We start from the raw sequence: 27,773 nt of genomic DNA, 5'->3' as shown, positions 1-27,773 counted from the left end.
TTACAGGTAAACACTAGAGCTGAGGTGGATCTTGTTGGGGAGACCGTGGCTCGCCATGCGAGACGCTGTGTTTACTGTCTCCGAACAGGCAGTATCGAGGCATCTTCTCCCCCACCCAGATCTACAGATATTGGTTGTTTTTTAAATGTATTTTGTGGGATATTTTTATTTTATTGAGACAGAAATCGGTGGAAATGAGCATTGAGTAGTGGAAGGATTCGTATCCACGCTGGGGGGTGACATTTATGTGCTGCTGGCGGCTGTGTTACCCACTAGACCAGCCTCAGACACAGAGAGAGGTATTGTATTGTGATAATAAACTAGCAGGAGAACTGAGAAAGATCAGCTCAAAAAGAAAGACAAGGGCAGGGAAATACAACCCTTTGGATTTGGATCAATGGAACAATGCTGTTACAGAAATATATAGGGAAGAATCAATCCAGCATTCAAACACACCAGCCATCTGTGGGTCTCACCTTGATAGGCCCTACTGTGATGGGGTTGATGACCTCCCTAGCTCCTATGATCAAGTCCAGGGCAAAGTTGGCCACCCTCTCAGAATGGCTGGACACTGGGATGGGCACGCCACCTCCCAACATGTAGGCCTGTGGTCTCCATCTGATGCACACAGGCAGATTGATATTGGTCAGATAAATATTGAAATGGCTATTCCAGGCTGCCTGGTCAAGATGAATGAATAGATGGATATGTAGAATCATTCACTAGATGTTTAAATTATGAATGATAAATCATTGTGTTTAGCGTATCTGACAAATGTAATATTGTGTTACCTTGTAAACTGTGTGTACTGTGGTGAGCCGGTCGAACTTGAGGTACATGGAGTTGAGCATGTTGACGATCTGGATGTGCTCACACTCCGAGCAGATGTTGGTGAAGGTGACCACTTCACTGAAGAGGATGGTGCACTCCTTGAACTCTCCTTTAGAGCAAACATAACCACAGCCACCACCGACCATATGGCCATTTCCATAAATATACCACTGTCCTTTTGCAATGTTGAGAACAATAGTGAAAACAAGTTATTCTGCTTAATCCTTATTCACATGTAGCTGGCCTGTCGATTCATCTCAATTCATTTTGTGTGTGCACGCGCGTGCATGTGCTGTTTATGCACGAGAGTTGTGTGTGTGCCTTGTGCATGCATGTCCGTCTGTCTGTGTCTCTCTGTCTTTCTGTGTTCTGTGCTTCAAAGAGAGATGTGTCTGGGAGCCACCAGCTGCTGGCTGTGTTGTGGGGCTGTCTCAATCTGGAGCTCATGCCATTAAATATGTAATACACTGCAGCAGGGCAGGGAAATATCCTTAAAAATTCCCCCCAATTCCACTCTGTACATCTTTTACTGTCTGTTGTGTGTCAGAGCAAGGGAGGCATAGGCTACTGTATACTACTAGGGCATTTCACATACTTCACCAATCCTCTCACCAATTATTTCCTTTCCACTCCTCTTTTTTCCTCTCATCTTCTCTCCTTTCCTCTCTCCACTCCTTCCCTCTCCTTTCCTCTTCTCTCCTCAACTCGCCTCTCCGCACCTTTCCTCTCTTCTATTCTCCTCACATCTCCTCTCCATGTGTCATTCACCTGCTTCCACTCTCTTCCCCTCCTTCAGCTGGTTGGCCATGTGTTTGGGCAGCATGGCGTACAGCAGGTTCTCCGTCTTGGTCCTCTCCTCCTCCAGATGCTGGGACAGGTGTCGGAGCTCCTCCTTCTTCCTCTCCAGCTGGTTGGAGAGCTCCATCTGGGCCAGCCGCTGCTGGTTGAGCAGGATGAGGTCCCGCGTGACGTCCTGAGGGGCAACGTTAGAGATGTGCATGCTCTGCTCCTCCAGCTCGTGGAGGCTCCACAGCAAAGGGGAGGCCTGGTACAGCATGCACTGCAGAGATTCTATCCACAACATCTGACCTGGGAACAGGGGAGTAAGGGGTGGAAATAAGGAGAGTGAATGGGGTAAATTAAATGGAGGGGAGGGTGGATGTGTGTGTTTCTGTCAAATGTTTATGGTGAGATAGGTAGCATAAGTGGCATGACACAATAATAATTAACCATTCATTTATTTCTTCCTTCCTTTACTTCCTCATTCCTTACTTACTTCCTGACTTTCTTCCTTTATTCATCCATTCAGTCATCCGTTCATCCATCCATCCATTCTTTCATTCCTTCATCTGTTCATTCATTAATTAATCTGTTCATTCATTCATTCCACCTCTGAGCTCCAGCATGGGTCTGTCCCTCCAGGCCTCGGGCATCATGTCCCGTCGCGTATGCAGGACAAAGTGGCTGTTGATGAACTTCCTGATGCTGGAGATGGTGAAGGTGACCTCGGGGTGGACGATACGAAGGTACTGGTCCAGGTGAATGCTCATGATCTGCAGCCCGGGGAGGATCTTCTGGACGTTCACCCCCGCCTGTCTCACCATCAGCTGCAGGGGTTGGACCAGAGAGCAGAGATTCAGGCTGTGTCCCAAATGGCACCCTGTTCCCTATATAGTGCACTACTTTTAACGAGGGTCAATAGGGCTCTGGTCAAAAGTAGTGCACTTCAGCAGCCTCACTCCATGTATTAAGATTACAATTCACCATATCTACACAAAGGGCCAGTGTCCGGACACAGATTAAACCTAGTCCTGAACTAAGAAGCACTTCTAATTGAGATTCTCCATTGAGAATGCTTTTTAGTCCATGACTAGACCTAATCTGTGTCCGGGAAACCATCCCAGTGCTTATCTGGCATTACTAAACCACACTGTAAAAAGTGGGACGGTGCTGTTGTTCATCTGAAGTGCTTTTTCTGATTGGTATGATCCAAAATTACGCTTTGGTTCGTTCAACCTATTCTATTCAGATCAATGTGATTTTTTAAATTCAAGGAAAGCTTCTAAATTGCTTTCAACATCACATGCGCATTTGCATTGCATAGTGGTGGGTGCAATATAGTGGCAACAGCCTATCAGAAGAGTTGGAGGCATAGCCTACTGGGGGCGTGGCTTTCAGTTTGTTATTTTTGGCCACCCGTGAGAGTGAATGTCATTCCAGGTAATGTGTTCTGTTTTCTTAATGTTTATATGGTCACTGCCAGCACTGAATCTTACATTTTTCAACTTCATATTCATCATCTCCAGCACCACCCCAACATATGTGGAAATATCGCATTTCTATGTTTTATAGTAAAAAAAGATAGAGTAAGGTAAGTGTTTCCAATGACATCAACAAATTAGTAGACAATAAGTAGGCAATTAGTAGGCAATGCCTACTCATGATTGGTTAAAATCACATGATACACACCGATGATGTCATTGGAAACACTTATCTTCCTTTATCTTTTTTTTACTACAAAACATAGAAACGTGCCATTTTCACATATGTTGGGGTGGTGCTGGAGATGATGAATATGAAGTAGAAAAATGTAAGTACTGTGATTCTAAAGAGCCTGGACAGCCTGTGGCGTACTGCATTAGCACCGAACAGCCCCCGCGATATGCAACTTTTCAGGGAAGTCAGGAACCAATATACACAATCAGTTAGGAAAAGCAAAGGCTAGCTTTTTCAAACAGAAATCCTGTAGCACTAACTAAAAAAAGTTTTGGGACACTGTAAAGTCCATGGAGGATAAGAGCACCTCCTCCCAGCTGCCCACTGCACTGAGGCTAGGAAACAATGTCACCACCGATAAATCTACGATAATTGAGAATTTCAACAAGCATTTTGCTACGGCTGGCCATGCTTTCCACCTGGCTACCCCTACCCCGGCCACCAGCTCTGCACCCTCCGCTGCAACTTGCCCATGCCCCCCCCACCCCGCTTCTCCTTCACCCAAATTCAGACAGCTGATGTTCTGAAAGAGCTGCAAAATCTGGACCCCTACAAATCAGCTGGGCTAGACAATCTGGACCCTTTCTTTCTAAAATTAGCCGCCAAAATTGTCGCAACCCCTATTACTAGCCTGTTCAACCTCTCTTTCGTATCATCTGAGATCCCCAGAGATTGGAAAGCTGCCGCGGTCATCCCCCTCTTCAAAGGGGGTGACACTCTAGATTCAAACTGTTACAGACCTATATCCATCCTGCCCTGCCTTTCAAAAGTATTTGAAAGCCAAGTTAACAAACAGATCCACCTCTACGCAGACGACACCATTTTGTATACATCTGGCCCTTCATTGGACACTGTGTTAACAAACCTCCAAACGAGCTTCAATGCCATACAACACTCCTTCCGTAGCCTCCAACTGCTCTTAAATGCTAGTCAAACTAAATGCATGCTCTTCAATCGAACGCTGCTTGCACCCGCCCGCCTGACAAGAATCACTACTCTCTGCGGGTCTGACTTAGAATATGTGGACAACTACAAATACCTAGGTGTCTGGTTAGACCGTAAACTCTCCTTCCAGACTCACATTAAGCATCTCCAATCCAAAGTTTAATCTAGAATCGGCTTCCTATTTCGCAACAAAGCCTCCTTCACTCATGCTGCCAAACATGCCCTCGTCAAACTGACTATCCTACCGATCCTTGACTTCGGCGATGTCATTTACAAAATAGCCTCCAACACTCTACTCAGCAAATTGGATGTAGTCTATCACAGTGCCATCCGTTTTGTCACCAAAGCCCCATATACTACCCACCATTGTGACCTGTATACTCTCGTTGGCTGGCCCTCACTACATATTCGTCGCCAAACCCACTGGCTCCAGGTCATCTATAAATCACTGCTAAGCAAATCCCCGCCTTATCTTAGCTCATTGGTCACCATAGCAACACCCACCCGTAGTATGCACTCCAGCAGGTATATCTCACTGGTCATCCCCAAAGCCAACACCTCCTTTGGCCGCCATTCCTTCCAGTTCTCTGCTGACAATGACTGGAACGAACTGCAAAAATCTCTGAAGCTGGAGACTCTTATCTCCCTCACTAACTTTAAGCATCAGTTGTCAGAGCAGCTTACCGATCACTGCACCTGTACACAGCCCATCTGTAATTAGCCCACCCAACTACCTCATCACCATATTGTTATTTATTTTGCTCATTCGCACCCCAGTATCTCTATTTGCACATCATCTTCTGCACATCTATCACTCCAGTGTTAATACTAAATTGTAATTATTTTGCACTATGGCCTATTTATTGCCTTACCTCCATAACTTACTACATTTGCACACACTGTATACAGATTTTCTATTGTGTTTTTGACTGTACGTTTTGTTTATCCCATATGTAACTCTGTGTTGTTGTTGTTTTTATCGCACTGCTTTGCTTTATCTTGGCCAGGTCGCAGTTGTAAATGAGAACTTGTTCTCAACTGGCTTACATGGTTAAATAAAGGTGAAATAAAAATAAAATAAATTAAAAAGGTTTCAATTGATGAGATGGTCACCATTTGGTTACAATATTGGTAACCAGTTAATGTACAATTCTTATGTAAAGAAAGTGTTTGGAGACATGATTTCATGTTATGGAACAAACTTAATATCTTGATTAACTGGAAACTGATTTACAGTAATTGCTTGTAACCCAATTGAAGAAATTTGGATAGGTAACTCCAAAGTGAAAAATCAACTTGATACAACATGAAAAAATGGGTTGTAGTAGCCTATATATATTAGTTTGTATTTATGTTATTTATTAGGTTTAACCAAAGGGGAAAAGTAAGTTAAGACTCCCGAGTGGCGCAGTGGTCTAAGGCACTGCATCGCAGTGCTAGCTGTGCCACTAGAGATCCTGGTTCGAATCCAGGCTCTGTCGTAGCCGGCCGCGACCGGGAGACCCATGGGGCGGCGCACAATTGGCCCAGCGTCGTCCAGGGTAGGGGAGGGAATGGCCGGCAGGGGATGTAGCTCAGTTGGTAGAGCATGGCGTTTGCAACGCCAGGGTTGTGGGTTCGATAAAATAATGTATGTGCTAACTGTAAGTCGCTCTGGATAAGAGCGTCTGCTAAATGACTAAAATGTAAAATGTAAATGTTAAGTGTTGATAGAAATTAGTTACAACTTGAAATAAGGGTTTGTTCATAATACAATATAACATTGAGTGATATATTTGGTTTCAACAAATGTCATTTTTTTTCAATTGAGAAAACCTAACAAATGTACTTGTAACCAGTCAATGCATTTAAAAAAAAAAAAATGTTTTACAGTGTATGTACTCAATACCAAGAGGGAATCTGGGAGATAATATTTTTGTACCTCCTCATCGAACACTATATAGAAGGGAAAGGCATTGCAAAATGTCTTCAGGTCGATGCAAAGGTTTTCCGGGTAGACTGGCTCAAATCCTCTCAAGGGTTTGCCTATAAGTGAAGTAAACACATATTAGTGATACCAAGGATATCAAGATTAGAGATATCAAGACAAGGAAGATGGAATTGCCTGGCTTTAAAGATATCTGAGGCGGAGAGAGCCAATCCATTAGAAAATGAATGATAAGAGATGTTTGGGCTTTACCCTTCCCAAGCTGGACTAACCCCCTCACAGTCTCCCAGTGGTTCCTACACACTCCCTGAGATTGGTGTTTCCTCTGCAATGATTTCTGTATGTCCTGATGGATGGCGCAAGGGACACATTGGAGGACATTCATGTTATGGCTAAATTGCATAAAAAGGTTAACTTTCAAACCATGTGGAAAACTGGGTGTGTTGTGTTAGGTTATTGAGATAGTTTTGGGACAATTCTTTGGAGATCATCAGACATGCATCTGCTTGTTTCTGTAGCGTATGCAGGGGTGTAACTTTCACTGGGGACGGGGGACATGTCCCCCCCACAATCTGAAATTGCATTTTTGTCCCCCTCAGTTTGATCATTGGAATGTGATAGAAAACGAGGCAAGGGTGTGCTTTAAGACCATCCGGACGCCTCCGAGCGGTCGGGTAGGCTGTTTGGAGTGTTTATCCAACTGAATAAAAAAAGTATTCAGACCCCTTGTCTTTTCCCACATTTTGTTACGTTACAGCCTTATTCTAAAATGGATTAAATATTTTAAAAATCTCAGCAATCTACACACAATACCCCATAATGACGAAGTGAAAACAGGTTTGTAGAAATGTTTGCAAATTTATAACAAATAAAAAACAGAAATACCTTATTTACAAGTATTCAAACCCTTTGCTATGAGACTCGAAATTGAGCGCAGGTGCATCCTGTTTCCATTGATCATCCTTGAGATGTTTCTACAACTTGATTGGAGTCCACCTGTGTAAATTCAATTGATTGGACATGATTTGGAAAGGCACACACCTGTTTATATAACTTCCCACAGTTGACAGTGCAAGTCAGAGCAAAAATCAAGCCATGAGGCCGAAGTAATTGTCCGTAGAGCTCCGAGACAGGATTGTGTTGAGGCACAGATCTGGGGAAGGGTACCAAAAAATTTCTGCAGCATTGAAGATCCCCAAGAGCACAGTGGCCTCCATCATTCTTAAATGGAAGAAATTTGGAACATCCAAGATTCTTCCTAGAGCTGGCCGCCCGGCCAAACTGAGCAATCGGGGGAGAGGGGCCTTGGTCAGGGAGGTGACCAAGAACCCGATGGTCACTCTGACAGAGCTCCAGAGTTCCTCTGTGGAGATGGGAGAACCTTCCAGAAGGACAACCATCTCTGCAGCATTCCACCAATCAGGCCTTTACGGTAGAGTGGCCAGATGGAAGCCACTTCTCAGTAAAAGACACATGACAGCCCGCTTGGAGTTGCCAAAAGGCACCTAATGATACTCTGGTCTGATGAAACCAAGATTGAACTCTTTGACCTGAATGACAAGTGTCACGTCTGGAGGAAACCTGGCACCATCCCTACGGTGAAGCATGGTGGTGGCAGCATCATGCTGTAGGGAGGTTTTTCAGCAGCAGGGACTGGGAGAATAGTTAGGATCGAGACAAAGATGAACGGAGCAAAGTACAGAGAGATCCTTGATGGAAACCTGCTCCAGAGCGCTCAGGACCTCAGACTGGGGCGAAGGTTCACCTTCCAACAGGAAGACGACCCTAAGCACACAGCCAAGACAACGCAGGAGTGGCTTCAGGACAAGTCTCTGAATGTCCTTGAGTGGTCCAGCCAGAGCCCAGACTTGAACCCGATCGAACATCTCTGGAGAGACCTGAAAATAGCTGTGCAGCAACCTGACAGAGCTTGAGAGGATCTGCAGAGAAGAATGGGAGAAACTCCCCAAATACAGGTGTGCCAAGCTTGTAGCATCATACCCAAGAAGACTTGATGCTAATCAATGCCAAAGGTGCTTCAACAAAGTACTGAGTAAAGGGTCTGAATACCTTTGTAAATGTGATATTTCAGATTTTGCAAAGCTGTCATAATATAATAATATAATAATAATATGCAATTTAGCAGACGCTTTTATCCAAAGCGACTTACAGTCATGTGAGCATACATTTTTACGTATGGGTGGTCCCGGGGATCGAACCCACTACCCTGGCGTTACATGCGCCATGCTCTACCAATTGAGCTACAGAGGACCACATCATCAAGGCATAGGGTGGCTATTTGAAGAATGTGAAATATAGAATATATTTTGATTTGACAACGATGAGACAGCCTATAGGAAGGAGGTCAGAGACCTGGCAGTGTGGTGCCAGGACAACAACCTCTCCCTCAAAGTGAGCAAGACATATACACTACTGGTCAAAAGTTTTAGAACACCTACTCATTCAAGGCTTTTTCTTCATTTTTACTATTTCTACATTGTAGAATAATAGTGAAGACATTTAAAACTATGAAATAACACATATAGAATCATGTAGTAACCAATTAACACTGTTTTGGTTACTACATGATTCTATATGTGTTATTTCATAGTTTTGATGTCTTCACTATTATTCTACAATGTAGAAATAGTAAAAATGAAGAAAAAGCCTTGAATGAGTAGGTGTTCTAAAACTTTTGACCAGTAGTGTATATGTCTTGCTCACTTTGAGGGAGAGGTTGTTGTCCTGGCACCACACTGCCAGGTCTCTGACCTCCTTCCTATAGGCTGTCTCATCGTTGTCGGTGATCAGGCCTACCACCGTTGTGTCGTCAGCAAACTTATTTATGGTGTTGAAGTCGTGCTTTGCCACGCAGTCGTGGGTGAACAGGGGGTACAGGAGGGGACTAAGCCCGCACCCCTGAGGGGCCCCCGTGTTGAGGATCAGCATGGCAGATGTATTGTTGCCTACCCTTACCACCTGGGGGTGGCCCGTCAGGAAGTCCAGGATACAGTTGCAGAGGGAGGTGTTTAGTCCCAGGGTCCTTAGCTTAGTGATGAGCTTTGTGGGCACTATGGTGTTGAACGCTGAGCTGTAGTCAATGAACAGCATTCACACATAGGTGTTCCTTTTGTCCAGGTGGGAAAGGGCCGTGTGTAGTGCAATTGAGATTGCGTCATCTGTGGATCTGTTGGGGCGGTATTGGAGTGGATCTAGGGTTTCCGGGATGATGGTGTTGATGTGAGCCATGACCAGCCTTTCAAAGCACTTCATGGCTATAGACGTGAGTGCTACTGGACGGTAGTCATTTAGGCAGGTATGATGATGATGAACTAATTTCAGCAGGTTACACATCCCTTTGATGACCATTAAACAGAAAGCAGTGAATGAATCCATCAATTAGCTAGTCTATAATTCCACGCTGAGAGAGGGGCCGAGCTCAACGCTAGCCTTTACCGCCACCGTCTGGAATTACGCAACATATTATTGCAATTATTCAATTATCAAGAGACATCCATATAGTCTAATATGATGTTAATGAGTCCACTGTTAATTAATGACATTGTTACCTAAGCTTCATCCATGTCTCTTTGCCACACTTGTCAACAACCAGCGACTTCAAACGTGGTGTTGGTAAATCCATAATGCAGAGAGAGCATTGTAAACTCAGCAGCATTTTTGTTTTGATCCCATTCATAGAAGATAGGCTATATTTATATATGTAAGAGTGACATAGCCTATTGAATCCTCAATGAGCCTAATGAGTAAACCTACTACTAAAAACACATTGAATTATCATTGTTGATCAGTTCAGTCCAGTAGCCTATATAACCCTCAAACTCAATTCTGGACCTCGAAGCCAGTTCCAGTGCATTTCTTTATTGTTCCCCTCTAATCAGGGACTGATTTAGACCTGGGACACCAGGTGTGTGCAATTAATTGTCAGGTATAATAGAAAACCAGCAGGCTCCGGATCTCGTAGGGTAAGAGTTGAGTACCCCTGCAAATATAACATATGCCTACCTATACGGTAACATTTCAGTATAGACTATCTATCACTATGAGTTCATTTATGGGTCGACACACAATTTACCATCTCTTTTGGTTTGGATTCTGCTGACACTGTGTCTGCAAACCTTTATTCCCAGTTTATCCTTGCACAAACACGACCCCAAGTTGAAACACATCTCTGGAGACCTCGGGACCACATACTCTAACGCACAACATTATCTCTGTCAACAGCCTGCATGAATATATTTCATTCAAGTGATATGCCTAGGTCTATATCTTGTATAGCCACAAAAGCTTCAGCTCCTTATTCCATCAGTTCTGCCGCTGCGCATCGAATAGTGACTGAAGAAAGCCGTTCACCCATCTGCAGCTGTTGGCGAGGGCGTTGGTGTGGCGTGCGGTCGAGAGGAGTGTCAAAGGCGCTGTTCAGGCGATAGAGGTGCTGAAATGATCTCAACTCCGTACAAACAGGGGCATCTAGGGACTGAAGGTCCCATTCACATTAGGCTAGCAATATGACATTCAACAAATAATTTAGATTAAATATTTGAAATAAAACTACTCATTCATTTATTTCACAGGGACAATGTAGGCCTATATTATTAATTATAATTTCTGTATATGTGCTGGAATTAGCCAGCTGGCTAGTTTTAATCTATAGTCCCTAGGCAGATAGATAAAAAAATAACATTTAGCATCACAAACTTTTCACACACACACAAGAAAAACAAGAATAATTAAAATAACAAATAATAATTGTAAAAAAGAAAATACAATAAATACAAACAATCAAATACACTGAACAAAAATATAAACACAACATGCAACAATTTCTAAGATTTTATTGAGTTACAGTTCATATAAGGAAATCAGTCAATTGAAATAAATTCATTAGTCCACAATCTATGGATTTCACATGACTGGGAATACAGATATGCATCTGTTGTTCACAGATACCTTTAAAAAAAAGGTAGGGGCGTGGATCAGAAAACCATTCAGTATATGGTGGGACCACCAATTGCCTCATGCAGCGGCTGTTGATTGTGGCCTGTGGAATGTTGTCCCACTCCTCTTCAATTTGGGCTGTGCGAAGTTACTGGATATTGGAGGTAACTGGAACACGCTGTTGTACTCATTGATCCAGAGCATCCCAAACATGCTCAATGGGTGACATGTCTAGTGAGTATGCAGGCCATAGAAGAACTGGGACATTTCAGCTTCCATGAATTGTGTAAGGATCCTTGCGACATGGGGCCGTGCATTATCATGCTGAAACATGAGGTGATGGCGGCGGATCAATGGCACGACAATGGGCCTCATGATCTCGTCACGGTACAGTGGGGAAAAAAAGTATTTAGTCAGCCACCAATTGTGGAAGTTCTCCCACTTAAAAAGATGAGAGAGGCCTGTAATTTTCATCATAGGTACACGTCAACTATAACAGACAAATTGAGAAAAATCCAGAAAATCACATTGTAGGATTTTTAATGAATTTATTTGCATATTATGGTGGAAAATAAGTATTTGGTCACCTACAAACAAGCAAGATTTCTGGCTCTCACAGACCTGTAACTTCTTCTTTAAGAGGCTCCTCTGTCCTCCACTCGTTACCCGTATTAATGGCACCTGTTTGAACTTGTTATCAGTATAAAAGACACCTGTCCACAACCTCAAACAGTCACACTCCAAACTCCACTATGGCCAAGACCAAAGAGCTGTCAAAGGACACCAGAAACAAAATTGTAGACCTGCACCAGGTTGGGAAGACTGAATCTGCAATAGGTAAGCAGCTTGGTTTGAAGAAATCAACTGTGGGAGCAATTATTAGGATATGGAAGACATACAAGACCACTGATAATCTCCCTCGATCTGGGGCTCCACGCAAGATCTCACCCCGTGGGGTCAAAATGATCACAAGAACGGTGAGCAAAAATCCCAGAACCACACGGGGTGGATGACCTGCAGAGAGCTGGGACCAACGTAACAAAGCCTACCATCAGTAACACACTACGCCGCCAGGGACTCAAATCCTGCAGTGCAAGACGTGTCCCCCTGCTTAAGCCAGTACATGTCCAGGCCCGTCTGAAGTTTGCTAGAGTGCATTTGGATGATCCAGGAGAGGTTTGGGAGAATGTCATATGGTCAGATGAAACCAAAATATAACTTTTTGGTAAAAACTCAACTCGTCGTGTTTGGAGGACAAAGAATGCTGAGTTGCATCCAAAGAACACCATACCTACTGTGAAGCATGGGGGTGGAAACATCAGGCTGTTTTTCTGCAAAGGGACCAGGACGACTGATCCGTGTAAAGGAAAGAATGAATGGGGCCATGTATCGTGAGATTTTGAGTGAAAACCTCCTTCCATCAGCATGGGCATTGAAGATGAAACGTGGCTGGGTCTTTCAGCATGACAATGATCCCAAACACACCACCCGGGCAACGAAGGAGTGGCTTCGTAAGAAGCATTTCAAGGTCTCCAGATCTCAACCCCATAGAAAATCTTTGGAGGGAGTTGAAAGTCCGTGTTGCCCAGCGACAGCCCCAAAACATCACTGCTCTAGAGGAGATCTGCATGGAGGAATGGGCCAAAATACCAGCAACAGTGTGTGAAAACCTTGTGAAGACTTACAGAAAACGTTTGACCTGTGTCATTGCCAACAAAGGGTATACAGTGGGGAGAACAAGTATTTGATACACTGCCGATTTTGCAGGTTTTCCTACTTAGAAAGCATGTAGAGGTCTGTAATTTTGATCATAGGTACACTTCAACTGTGAGAGACGGAATCTAAAACAAAAATCCAGAAAATCACATTGTATGATTTTTAAGTAATTAATTTTGCATTTTATTGCATGACATAAGTATTTGATACATCAGAAAAGCAGAACTTAATATTTGGTACAGAAACCTTTGTTTGCAATTACAGTGATCATACGTTTCCTGTAGGTCTTGACCAGGTTTGCACACACTGCAGCAGGGATTTTGGCCCACTCCTCCATACAGACCTTCTCCAGATCCTTCAGGTTTCGGGGCTGTCGCTGGGCAATACGGACTTTCAGCTCCCTCCAAAGATTTTCTATTGGGATCAGGTCTGGAGACTGGCTAGGCCACTCCAGGACCTTGAGATGCTTCTTACGGAGCCACTCCTTAGTTGCCCTGGCTGTGTGTTTCGGGTTGTCATGCTGGAAGACCCAGCCACAACCCATCTTCAATGCTCTTACTGAGGGAAGGAGGTTGTTGACCAAGATCTCGCGATACATGGCCCCATCCATCCTCCCCTCAATACGGTGCAGTCGTCCTGTCCCCTTTCCAGAAAAGCATCCCCAAAGAATGATGTTTCCACTTCCATGCTTCACGGTTGGGATGGTGTTCTTGAGGTTGTACTCATCCTTCTTCTTCCTCCAAACACAGCAAGTGGAGTTTAGACCAAAAAGCTATATTTTTGTCTCATCAGACCACATGCCCATCTCCCATTCCTCCTCTGGATCATCCAGATGGTCATTGGCAAACTTCAGACGAGCCTGGACATGCGCTGGCTTGAGCAGGGGGACCTTGCGTGCACTGCAGGATTTTACCAATGGTTTTCTTTGAGACTGTGGTCCCAGCTCTCTTCAGGTCATTGACCAGGTCCTGCCGTGTAGTTCTGGGCTGATCCCTCACCTTCCTCATGATCATTGATGCCCCACGAGGTGAGATCTTGCATGGAGCCCCAGACCCAGGGTGATTGACCGTCATCTTGAACTTCTTCTATTTTCTAATAATTGCGCCAACAGTTGTTGCCTTCTCACCAAACTGCTTGCCTATTGTCCTGTAGCCCATCCCAGCCTTGTGCAGGTCTACAATTTTATCCCTGATGTCCTAACACAGCTCTCTGGTCTTGGCCATTGTGGAGAGGTTGGAGTCTGTTTGATTGAGTGTGTGGACAGGTGTCTTTTATACAGGTAACGAGTTCAAACAGGTGCAGTTAATACAGGTAATGAGTGGAGAACAGGAGGGCTTCTTAAAGAAAAACTAACAGGTCTGTGAGAGCCGGAATTCTTACTGGTTGGTAGGTGATCAAATACTTATGTCACGCAATAAAATGCAAATTAATTACTTAAAAATCATACAATGTGATTTTCTGGATTTTTGTTTTAGATTCCGTCTCTCACAGTTGAAGTGTACCTATGATAACAATTACAGACCTTTACATGCTTTGTAAGTAGGAAAACCTGCAAAATTGGCAGTGTATCAAATACTTGTTCTCCCCACTGTATAACAAAGTATTGAGAAACTTTTGTTATTGACCAAATACTTATTTTCCACCATAATTTGCAAATAAATTAATAAAAAATCCTACAATGTGATTTTCTGAAGAAAAAAAATCTCATTTTGTCTGTCATAGTTGACGTGTACCTATGATGAAAATTACAGGCCTCTCTCATCTTTTTAAGTGGGAGAACTTGCACAATTGGTGGCTGACTAAATACTTTTTTCCCCCACTGTATCTATGTACATTAAAACTGCCATCGATAAAATGCAATTGTGTTCGTTGTCCGTAGCTTATACCTGCCCATACCATAATCCCACCACCACCATGGGGCACTCTGTTCACAATGTTGACATCAGCAAACCGCTCGCCCACATGACGCTGTCTGCCATCTGCCTGGTACAGTTGAAACCGGGATGAATCTGTGAAGAGCACACTTCTCCAGCGTGCCAGTGGCCATTGAAGGTGAGCATTTACCAACTGAAGTCGGTTACGATGCCGAACTGCAGTGAGGTCAAGACCCTGGTGAGGACAATGAGAACGCAGATGAGCTTCCCTGAGACGGTTTCTGACAGTTTGTGCAGAAATTATTTGGTTGTGCAAACCCACAGTTTCATTAGCTGTCAGGGTAGCTGGTCTCAGGCGAACCCGTAGGTGTAGAAGCTGGATGTGGAGGTCCTGGGCTGGTGAGTTTACATGTAGTTGGATGTACTGCCAAATTCTCTAAAACGACATTGGAGGCAGCTTATGGATGATAAATTAACATTTAATTCTCTGGCAATAGCTCTAGTTAACATTCCTGCAGTCAGTATGCCAATTGTACGCTCCCTCAAAACTTGAGACATCTGTGGCATTGTGTTGTGAGACAAAACAGCACATTTTAGAGTGGCCTTTTATTGTCCCCAGCACAAGGTGCACCTGTGTAATGATCATGCTCTTTAATCAGCTTCTTGATATGCCCCAACGGTATCATGGTTGAGTAAGATTTATTCTTAGTGCCCAAGAACACTAAGATAACCTGTCTAAATGACTACCGACCCATAGCACTCACGTCTGTAGCCATGAAGTGCTTTGAATGGCTGGTCACATCAACACTATTATCCCAGAAACCCTAGACCCACTCCAATTTGCATACCGCTCCAACAGATCCACAGATGATGCAATATCTATTGCACTCCACACTGCCCTTTCCCACCTGGACAAGAGGAACACCTATGTGAGAATGCTATTCATTGACTACAGCTCAGCGTTCAACACCATAGTGCCCTCAAAGCTCATCACTAAACTAAGGACCCTGGGACTAAACACCTCCCTCTGCAACTGTATCCTGGACTTCCTGACGGGCCGCCCCCAGGTGGTAAGGGTAGGTAACAACACATCTGCCACGCTGATCCTCAACATGTTCACCCATGATTGCATGGCCAGGCACGACTCCAACACCATCATTAAGTTTACCGACGACACAACAGTGGTAGGCCTGATCACCGACAACGATGAGACAGCCTATAGGGAGGAGGTCAGAGACCTGGCAGTGTGGTGCCAGGATAACATCCTCTCCCTCAACGTGGTCAAGACAAAGGAGATGATGTTGGACTACAGGAAAAAAATTAGGACTGAGCACGCCCCCATTCTCGTCGACAGGGCTGTAGTGGAACAGGTTGAGAGCTTCAAGTTCCTTGGTGTCCACATCACCAACAAAATATCATGGTCCAAACACACCAAGACAGTCGTGAAGAGGGCACGACAAAACCTATTCCCCCTCAAGAGACTGAAAAGATTTGGCTTGGGTCCTCAGATCCTCAAAAAGTTCTACAGCTGCACCATCGAGAGCATCCTGACTGGTTGCATCATGGCCTGATATGGAAACTGCTCAGCCTCCGACCACAAGGCACTACAGAGGGTACTGCGTACGGCCCAGTACATCACTGGGGCCAAGCTTCTTGCCATCCAGGACCTTTATACCAGGCAGTGTCAGAGGAAGGCCCTAAAAATTGTGAAAGACTCCAGCCACCCTAGTCATAGACTGTTCTCCATGCTACCACACTGCAAGCAGTACCGGAGCACCAAGTCTAGGTCCCAAAGGCTTCTTAACAGCTTCTACCCCCAAGCCATAAGACTCCTAAACAGCTAATCATGGCTACCCTGACTATTTGCATTGTCCCCCCACCCCACCCCACCCACTGTTTTACGCTGCTGCTACTCTCTGTTTATTATCTATGCATAGTCACTTTAACTCTACCTACATGTACAGTACCAGTCAAAAGTTTGGACACACCTACTCATTCAAGGGATTTTCTTTATTTGGACTATTTTCTACATTGTAGAATAATAGCGAAGACATCAGAACGATGAAATAACACATATGGAATCATGTAGTAACCAAAAAAGTGTTAAACAAATCAAAATATATTTGAGATTTGAGATTCTTTATAGTAGCCACCCTTTCCCTTGATGACAGCTTTGCACACTCTTGGCATTCTCTCAACCAGCTTCATGAGGTAGTCACCTGGAATGCATTTCAATTAACAAGTGTGCCTTGTTAAAAGTTAATTTGTGGAATATCTTTCCTTCTCAATGCCTTTGAGCCAATCAGTTGTGTTGTGACAAGGTAGTGCGGGTATACAGAAGATAGCCCTATTTGGGAAAAGACCAAGTCCATATTATGTCAAGAACAGCTCAAATAAGCAAAGAGAAACAACAGTCCATCGTTACTTTAAGACATGAAGGTCAGTCAATTACGTAAAATGTCAAGAACTTTGAACGTTTCTTCAAGTGCAGTCGCAAAAACAATCAAGCGCTATGATGAAACTGGCTCTCATGAGGACCGCCACAGGAATGGAAGTTCCAGAGTTACCTCTGCTGCAGAGGATAAATTCATTAGAGTTACCAGCCTCAGAAATTGCAGCCCAAATAAATGCTTCACAGAGTTCAAGTAAAAGACACATCTCAACATCAACTGTTCAGAGCGGACTGTGTGAATCAGGCCTTCATAGTCGAATTGCTGCAAAGAAACTCCTACTAAAGAACACCAATAATAAGAAGAGACCTGCTTGGGCCAAGAAACACGAGCAATGGTCGGAAAGACCGGTGGAAATTTGTATTTTGGTCTGGAGTCCAAATTTGAGATTCATGGCTCCAACCGCTGTGTCTTTGTGAGACGCGGTGTAGGTGAACGGATGATCTCTGCATGTGTATTTCCCACCGTAAAGCATGGAGGAGGAGGTGTTATGGTGTGGGGGTGCTTTGCTAGTGACACTGTCTGTGATGTATTTAGAATTCAAGGCACACTTAACCAGCATGGCTACCACAGCATTCTACAGCGATACGCCATCCCATCTGGTTTGGGCTTAGTGGGACTATCATTTGTTTTTCAACAGGACAGTGACCCAACACACCTCCAGGCTGTGTAAGGGCTCTTTTACCAAGAAGGAGAGTGATGGAGTGCCGCATCAGATGACCTGGCCTCCACAATCCCCCTACCTCAACCCAATTGAGATGGTTTGGGATGAGTCGGACTGCAGAGTGAAGGAAAAGCAGCCAACAAGTGCTCAGCATACACTACCGTTCAAAAGTTTAGGGTCACTTAGAAATGTCCTTGTTTTCAAAAGAAAGCAATTTTTCTGTCCATTAAAATAACATAAAATTGATCAGAAATACAGTGTAGACATTGTTAATGTTGAAAATGGCTATTGTAGCTGGAAACGACTGATTTTTAATGGAATATCTACATAGGCATACAGAGGCCCATTATCAGCAACCATCAGTCCTGTGTTCCAATGGCACGTTGTGTTTGCTAATCATTTTTAAAAGGTTAATTGATCATTAGAAAACCATTTTGCAGTTATGTTAGCACAGCTGAAAAGTGTTGTGCTGATTAAAGAAGCAATAAAACTGGCCTTCTTGAGACAAGTTGAGTATCTGGAGCATCAGCAATTGTGGGTTTGATTACAGGCTCAAAATGGCCAGAAACAAATAACTTTCTTCTGAAACTCATCAGTCTATTCTTGTTCTAAGAAATGAAGGCTATTCCATGCGACAAATTGCCAAGAAACGGAAGATATCGTACAACGCTGTGTACTACTCCCTTCACAGAACAGCGCAAACTGTCTCTAACCAGAATAGAAAGAGGAGTGGGAGGCCCCGGTGCACAACTGAGCAAGAGGACAAATACAGTAGAGTGTCAAGTTTGAGAAACAGGTGCCTCACAGGTCCTCAACTGGCAACTTCATTAAATAGTACCCGCATAACACCAGTCTCAACGTCAACAGTGAAGAGGCGACTCCAGGATGCTGACCTTCTTTTTACTGGCCAGTCTGAGATATGGCTTTTTCTTTGACAAGTCGGTTAGGACATCTACTTTGTGCATGACACAAGTAATTTTCCAACAATTGTTTACAGATAGATAATTTAACTTATAATTCACTGTATCAAAATTCCTGTGGGTCACAAATGTACATACACTAAGTTGACTGTGCCTTTAAACAGCTTGGAAAATTCCAGAAAATGATGTCATGGCTTTAGAACCTTCTGATAGGCTAATTGACATCATTTGAGTCACTTGGAGGTGTACCTGTGGATGTATTTCAAGGCCTACCGTCAACCTCAGTGCCTCTTTGCTTGACATCATCGGAAAATCAAAAGAAATCAGCCAAGACCTCCGAATTTTTGGGGGGGACCTCCACAAGTCTTCCAAAACTGCCATAAAAAAGCCAGACTACGGTTTGCAACTGCACATGGGGACAAAGATCGTACTTTTTGGAGAAATGTCCTCTGGTTAAACAAAAATAAAACTGTTCGGCCATAATGACTATCGTTATGTTTGGAGGAAAAAGGGGTTGGCTTGCAAGCCGAAGAACACCATCCCAACCGTGAAGCACGGGGGTGGCAGCATCATGCTGTGGGAGTGCTTTGCTGCAGGAGGGACTGGTGCGCTTCACAAAATAGATGGCATCATGAGTAATGAAAATGATGTGGATATATTGAAGCAACATCTCAAGACATCAGTCAGGAAGTTAAAGCTTGGTCGCAAATGGGTTTTCCAAATGGACAATGACCCCAAGCATACTTCCAAATGTATGGCAAAATGGCTTAAGGACGACAAAGTCAAGGTATTGGAGTGGCCATCACAAAGCCCTGACCTCAATCTTGTTGAACATTTGTGGGCAGAACTGAAAAGGCGTGTGCGAGCAACGAGGCCTATAAACCTGACTCAGTTACACCAGCTCTGTCAGGAGGAATGGGCCAAAATTCACCCAATTTATTGTGGGAAGCTTGTGGAAGGCTACCCACAACTTTTGACCCAAGTTAAACAATTTAATGGCAATTCTACCAAATACTAATTGAGTGTATGTAAACTTCTGACCCACTGGGAATGTGATGAAAGAAATAAAAGCTGAAATAAATCATTCTCTCTACTATTATTCTGACATTTCACATTCTGAAAATAAAGTGGTGATCCTAACTGACCTAAAACAGGGAATTTTTACTAGGATTAAATGTCAGGAATTGTGAAAAACTGAGTTTAAATGTATTTGGCTAAGGTGTATGTAAACTTCCGACTTCAACTGTATATTTCCACACTATGAGGTTGGAATAAATCTGTGAAATTGTGAAATTATGATAATGCCTGTTTAGTGTAAGAGCTGTTTGAATAGACCACCTGAAATTTCAGCCTGTTTTGGTGGGATGGTATTTTGGCCTACCTGGTGTCATCACCAGGCGGTAAATTCATTAATAGACCAATAAGAAAGAGATTTCCAAACCTCTCTGCCAATAACAGCTAGTTTTCAGTTTTCCCATCCCCACTCAGACATCTCCCAGAGAGTCATAGCTAGCAATATTCTTGCTTGAGAAATTGCTCTTTGCTAAGAAGCTATTTCTGATTCTTTCCGACATTTTTCTATGAAAACTTTCACAGTAAGATACTCAATTGGTTAGCAATTTATATTACCTCCACGTAATAAAGCATTTATAATGGATTAGTAAATAGTTTATTCATCATTACTAATCATTACTCCATTCCTAAGATGTTTAATATAGGTCCTTATAAACCATTTACTAACCATTAGTTAATTCTTTTTGCGTGGCCTCATCTAAAGTGTGGGCTATTTATGCTTTATAAATACTTTATAAATGTTTTGAGTGACCAGTGTATTTTTTAACAAAAACATGGGCATGCCATTGCTAGACATTCCAGCAGTAGGCCTACCTGATGCAGTGGAGGCTGCTGAGGGGAGGACGGCTCATAATAACGGCTGGCAAGGAGCAAATGGAATGGCATCAAACACATAGAAACCATGTGGGGCGGCAGGTAGCTTAGTGGGTAAGAGCGTTGTGCCAGTAACCGAAAGGTCGCTGGTTCTAATCCCCGAGCCGACTAGGTGAAAAATCTGTCGATGTGCCCTTAAGCAAGGCACTTAACCCTAATTGCTCCTGTAAGTCGCTCTGGATAAGAGCGTCTGCTAAATGACTAAAATGTAAATGTATGTATATGATACCATTCCACTGATTCCGCTCCAGCCATTACCATGAGCCCGTTCTCCCCAATTAAGGTTCCACCAACCTCCTGTGACCTGATGGTCCTTAAGGTCTCAAAATAGCTTAGAACATATCAATGTTAAAATAATAATCACACAACACAGGATGTTAAAGGTAATGTATGGCACATTTTATTCACAAAAACTGTTGTGGAACAACTGTTGCAAGGTCTTAACGAAGAGTTTTATTGTGAATGTTGTCAACCTCACGAACACGAACAAATCATAAAACAGGGAGATGTAGCCTACACACAACACCTGGCCAGACCGCCCGTTTTTCTCTAGTGGATTTTTATAGAAATGTTACATGTAGGATTTGAAGGTAGAAATGTTACATGTATAACCTTTAAATGCTTCCAGTGCTTCAGTCTTTTAACAACAGACTATTTTCACACATGGCTTTGTTTGGCGCACCTTGGCGGGCCTTTAGCTAGTAACTCTTTAAATGTAATGGGATAGTTCAGTGAAATAATGTTTTGAGATATTTGATTACCGTGCGTTGGCTGAATGTTTGCGTTTACTAGGGTGAAGACTTCGCAAACCAGGACTCCCAATTTCTAACATGGCCCATAAAGAATGATAGAGGCCTCTAGTGGCCAAAAGGCTGTATTAGCATGGGCAGCGACGTTGAGGGCTTTCAGCATTTTAATGTTTTCAACTGGTTGGGACTTACAACTTCATTGGCTGATCCCTTCTGGTGACCCTGTCGAAGTCATGTCCAACAGGGTCATCAGGAGGGATCCCTTCTGGTGACCCTTTTGGAGTCATGTCTAACCGGGTCATCAGGAGGGATCAGCCAATCGTGAAGAAGCAAATTAACTACTTTAAAATGGAGATAGCTTCAATGGCGCTGCCCATGCTATCACAGACGCTATAATGGCACAGATACAAAGATGAGTCCTCTATCTATCTCTATTGTATTATAGTGACGATTTTAGCATGTAAATCTTGGTGGGGCAAACAATTATATATTTTTTTATGCATGCCAGCAAAGCCACTACGCAACACAACTTTAAACAATACATTAATTGCACTATAACGGTGACAAACGGTGCCCACAAACTGTTAGGGCCTACAAAAAGCTGTCCAAACAGCAGTCCCAACACCTTACCACTGCTACACCTGGTTATCAGCGGAGCCTTGTCTGGCAGCGAAACAGTTCATTCAGCCTCATTTACTGCCTTTTAAAAAAACATAGCTGATATGGCTGACTTGCTTAAACAAATGTGGTTTCTACTGATAATTGAGATGTACAAACTATGGCATAAGGGACGACGAGCGGATAAGAGGCAATCCGAAATTTCGATTAAGACATTCATGAGCGAGCTAGGACAAACGTAGTCAATATAACTATTTGTTCAGCACTTTTGAAATGTACAGTTACGGAATTCAGAACATAGGCCGTTCTACAGTATTCTGTACACCAAGTCAGAACCGTAGGATAAATAAAGGGGGCACATAAGCAGACAATGAAAGCTCTTACAATATTCGATGATTACATATCTCTAAAACAGGCTATAGGCTACATGTGCACCACCAATTCAGAACAGTAGGCGAAATTAGGAAAGGGACCAAATTATTAGGGTGAGGCACATGGGCTACTAACAGCTTACTACACAACATACACTTAGTATCTCCCTGGCATATTACATAATTTATGCAGCAGCATACAACATATTTTTGGACTCACCTTGTTGTGCTGTGCTCACTTGAACAGGAGGGTGGCGTGGCGGTCCTTCGTGGGCAAATTGTGTCATCAAACTTTGTCATCAAAGTCTGGCATTCTCTGGATTTATGGTTCTTTCAAGATAACTGGGATCTCTGAAAAAAACAAGGTCAAATCATGATGACGTCAGTGATCTTCAGGTCGGAGCTCTAGAAAGAGGCCCAGGTTCCCGCCTTGCAATTCAGAGTTTTCAGAGTTCCCAGTTGTCTTGAACTCACTGAAGTCAGATTTCCCTGTCCTGAGTTTCCAGTTGTTTTGAGCGCGGCATAAATCATGCTGGATTGACAGCATGGCCAACGTTCAATGTTTATCCTTTTAAGCTTGGAATAGAGACCCTTAAACCAAGACTTGGGACCACACATCCACTCCACTGAATAGCATGCTAGTGATTGCTTTGCAACACTTGCAGTTAGCCACTGATTCCTTCCAAACCACTCCTTGTTGAATTTGCGATTTCCAACTTCTTGTCCAATGGCCGATGAGCACCAATGAGTTTTATCTATAATTTATCTTCATTATTTCTCTTCATATGACAAGGATTAAAAAGGATTTGCCAGTAGATTGTCGACTTGATTCATGATGATGAAAGTACGATGTTGACATGATCAGTCCAGTCAATGAAACTGTAGATATAATATGACCTTGAGCCTTCTTGGATGGGCACATCTAATCTAACTCTATGGCAGCACCAAAGGGGCTTGAATTTTCGAGCTCTACCCTTAGATTTGGCGGTGATGTAGTGTCCCCAAGAGTGACAGAACACTGAGCCAATCACGGCACAACTAGAGAACATTACCAACCCCAACGCTCCGTATTTTCCGCTGGCTGCCCCACCACCACAGAAAGCACTGAGCTAGCCTGAAACACCTGCATTTTGGAGCTGCCTTAGTCAAGAAAGCAAAAAAGAGACCAAGTTTGTTTGCGGCTTTATTAACTCACATTATTTAGCTAAAAATGTGGGGCTCAAATGACGGGTTGCCACTGGTATGGACCCATAATTGAATCACACAGCTAACCAAATTAGGAGAGATTGTAGTTCTGGGTTAACTGTGATTAGATTGCTCTAAAAGAGTGATTGCAATCCAGACTTTTGGTAGAAAAGCCACTGCCAAGAAACGCTTATGTTAGCATTACTCAGCATGGAGTGACTAAAGTTCCACATTACACTATTACAACAGTGTGACTGTTTTGGAATAAAATGTTCAATATATCAGATAAAAATGGCTGCATAGGACCTTTAAATATCTTAAAACCATGGAGTATGATGACCATATTAAATTATAGAAATGATAGAGGCATAAGTACCTTGGATGGTTCCCACATTGCTTACAAATATCTGGGCATTTGGATAGACGATAAGCTGTCTTTTAAAAAGCATGTTGATGAGTTAACCAAGAAGTTGAGAATAACAATTGGCTTCTTCTATAGAAATACAGTGCCTTCAGAAAGTATTCACACCGCCTGACTTTTTCCACAATTTGTTGTGTTACAAAGGGATTAAAATTTATTTAATTGTCATTTTTGGTCAACGATCTACACAAAATACTTTGTAATGTCAAAGTGGAAGAAAAAATTCTAACATTTATAAAGATTCATGAAAAATAAAGCACTAATATATCTTGGTTAGGTAAACATTCACCCCCCTGAGACAATACATGTTAGAAGTGCCTTTGGCAGCGATTACAGCTGTGAGTCTTTTTGGGTAAGTCTCTAAGAGCTTTGCACACCTGGATTGTACAATATTTGCGCAATATTCTTTGTCAAATTCTTCAAGTTCTGTCAAGTTGGTTGTTGATCATTGCTAGACAGCAATTTTCAAGTCTTGCCATAGATTTTCAAGCCGATTTAAGTCAAAACTGTAACTAGGCCACTCATGAACATTCAATGTCATCTTGGTAAGCAACTCCAGTGTAGATTTGGCCTTGTGTTTTAGGTTATTGTCCTGCTGAAAGGTGAATTTGTCTCCCAGTGTCTGATGGAAAGAAGACTGAACCAGGTTTACCTCTAGGATTTTGCCTATGCTTAGCTGTATTCCTTTACTTTTTATCCTAAAAAACTCCCTTGCCGATGACAATCATACACATAACATGATGCCACCACCACCATGCTTGAAAATATGAAGAGTGGTATTCAGTGATGTGTTGTGTTGGATTTGCCCCAAACATAACACTTTGTATTCAGGAAAAAAAGTTAATTTCTTTGCCATTATTTTTTGCAGTATTACTTAGGTGCCTTGTTGCAAACGGGATGCATGTTTTGGAATTGTCACGCTCTGGGGACTCTAGTATATTGAGCCAGGGTGTGAGTTTTCATTTGTTTTCGTTCTAGTTTAGTATTTCTATGTTGGCCAGTGTGGTTCTCAATCAGAGGCAACGTGTATCAGCTGTTGCTTGTTGTCTCTGATTGGGAACCATCCTTAAGCAGCCAGTTTTCCCACAGTGTTTGTGGGATCTTGTTCCTGTGTAGGTTTGTGTTTTGCACCGTTGGACGTCACGTATCGATTTGTTGTTTTTGTTCGTGTAATCATTATTTTATAAATATATTCACCTTCCACGCTGCGCCTGGGTCCTCTGTACCCGACGATCGTGACAGAAGATCCCACCAACACTGGACCAAGCAGCGTGTCCAGGAGCCAGCGCCAGAGGTATCGCTAAAGGACATCAACCTCGACTGGGCCTGACCCACGGGGAGGAGAGACCCCCAGAAATGTTTTAGGGGGGGCTCACGCCGTGGACGACGGGGCAGCAGGAGGCCGCGATAGAGCGGTCCAGCGGGTTTGCAGAGGAGGCCGCCAGGTTAAGGGGGCCACTGGTCACAGAGGAGAGGGAAAGTGTAGAGGCACGGCGAGAGGTACTGGGGTGTGTTACCAGTCCGGTCCGGCCCGTTCCTGATCCCTGCGTAGGGCCAGTGGTGTGTGTCCCCAGTACGGTCCGGCCTGTTCCTGTTCCTCGCATCGAGCCTGTGGTGCGCGTCGTCAGCCCGGCCCGGCCTGTTCCTGCTCCACGCACCAAGCCTATGGTGCGCATCGTCAGCCCGGCCCGGCCTGTTCCTGCTCCATGCACCAAGCCTATGGTGCGCATCGTCAGCCCGGTTCGGCCCGCTCCTGCTCCCCGCACCAAGTCAGTGGTGCGCTTCGTCAGCCCGGTCCGGCCCGCTCCTGCTCCCCGCACCAAGTCAGTGGTGCGCTTCGTCAGCCCGGTCCGGCCCGTTCCTGCTCCCCCGCACCAAGTCAGTGGTGCGCCCGTCAGCCCGGTCGGCCCGCTCCTGCTCCCCGCACCAAGTCAGGGGTGCGTTTCGTCAGCCCGGCTCGGCCCGTTCCTGCTCCCCACACCAAGCCAGTGGTGTGCGTCGTCAGTCCGGCACAGCCCGTGCCTGTTCCACCGGTGCCTGGTTCGGCACGGGTCAGCTGCTTCACGCCGGAGCTAGAGCAATCCGCTCCACCAGTGTGCAGTCCAGCTCCGGTCAGCAGGGCCAGACCGGACCAGGGGTACTTTGGGGGGTTAGAGAGGGAGTGGGGATCATGCCCGGAGCCGGATCCGCCGCCAAGGCGGAGTGCCCACCCGGTCCCTCCCCTGTGTTGTTTGGTTAGCGCGGTCGGTGTCCGCGCCTTTGGGGGGGGGGGTACTGTCACGCCCTGGCTCTGGGGACTCTAGTATGTTGAGCCAGGGTGTGAGTTTTCATTTGTTTTCGTTCTAGTTTAGTATTTCTATGTTGGCCAGTGTGGTTCTCAATCAGAGGCAACGTGTATCCGCTGTTGCTTGTTGTCTCTGATTGGGAACCATCCTTAAGCAGCCAGTTTTCCCACAGTGTTTGTGGGATCTTGTTCCTGTGTAGGTTTGTGTTTTGCACCTTTGGACGTCACGTATCGATTTTTTTGTTAGTGTAATCATTATTTAATAAATATGTTCACCTTCCACGCTGCGCCTTGGTCCTCTGTATCCGACGATCGTGACAGGAATATATTTATGCTGTACATGCTTCCTTCTTTTCACTATGTCATTTAGGTTAGTATTGTGGAGTAACTACAATGTTGTTGATCCATCCTCAGTTGTCTCATATCACAAGCATTAAACTCTGTAACTGTTTTAAAGTCACCATTGGCCTCATGGTGAAACCCCTGAGCAGTTTCCTTCCTCTCCGGCAACTGATTTAGGAAGGACACTTGTGTCTTTGTAGTGACTGGGTGTATTGATACACCATCCAAAGCCTAATTAATAACTTCACCATGCTCAAAGGGACGTTCAGCATCTGTTTTTTTTTTTATATACATCTACCAATCGGTGCCTTTCTTTGCGAGGCATTGAAAAACCTCCCTGGTCTTTGTGGTTGAATCTGTGCTTGACAATCACTGCTCAATTGAGGGACCTTACAGATAATTGTATGTGTGGGGTACAGAGATGGGGTAGTCCTTCAAAAATCATGTTACCACTATTATCGAACACAGAATGAGTCCATGCAACTTATTATGTGACTTGAGCACATTTTTACTCCTCAACTTATTTAGGCTTGCCATGACAAAGGGGTTGAATACTTATTGACTCAAGACATTTCAGCTTCTCATTTTCTATTAATTTCTAAACATTTCTACAAACAAAATTCCATTTTGACATGATGGGGTAGTGTGTGTAAATCAGTGACACAAAATCTCAAATTAATCAATTTTAAATTCAGGCTGTAACAACAAAATGTGGAAAAAGTAAAGGGGTGTGAATACTTTATGAAGGCACTGTAGGTCAAGCATCTCACTAAATAGTAGAATTCTGATAATTCAGTCAACGTTCCTTCCTGTCCTAGACTATGGTGACATTATTTACATGAATGCAGCTGCCACTTCATTAAAGCCGTTAGATGCAAATTACCATAGTGCACTTTGTTTTATCACAGGTGACAGGTTTTGCACTCATCACTGCTTGCGCTATCAGAAAGTAGGATGCCCCTCTTTGACCTCACGTATATGTCTAAACACTGCATTTTATTCATTTATAAAGCCCTTTTGCAAAAACTCCCACATTACCTGACATCTTTACTTACCCATAGAAGTACGAGTTACCAT

General features: G+C 43.8%; 1 pseudogene; it reads right to left on the bottom strand.

The window, feature by feature from the left end:
- On the bottom strand, window positions 1-27,773 carry LOC121556939 (annotated as a pseudogene).

Source organism: Coregonus clupeaformis, chromosome 5, assembly GCF_020615455.1.
Source record: "Coregonus clupeaformis isolate EN_2021a chromosome 5, ASM2061545v1, whole genome shotgun sequence".
NCBI classification, from domain to species: Eukaryota; Metazoa; Chordata; class Actinopteri; order Salmoniformes; family Salmonidae; genus Coregonus; species Coregonus clupeaformis.
The sequence above is the reverse complement of the archived record's forward strand: the minus strand, read 5'-3'. Positions and strand labels throughout refer to the sequence as shown.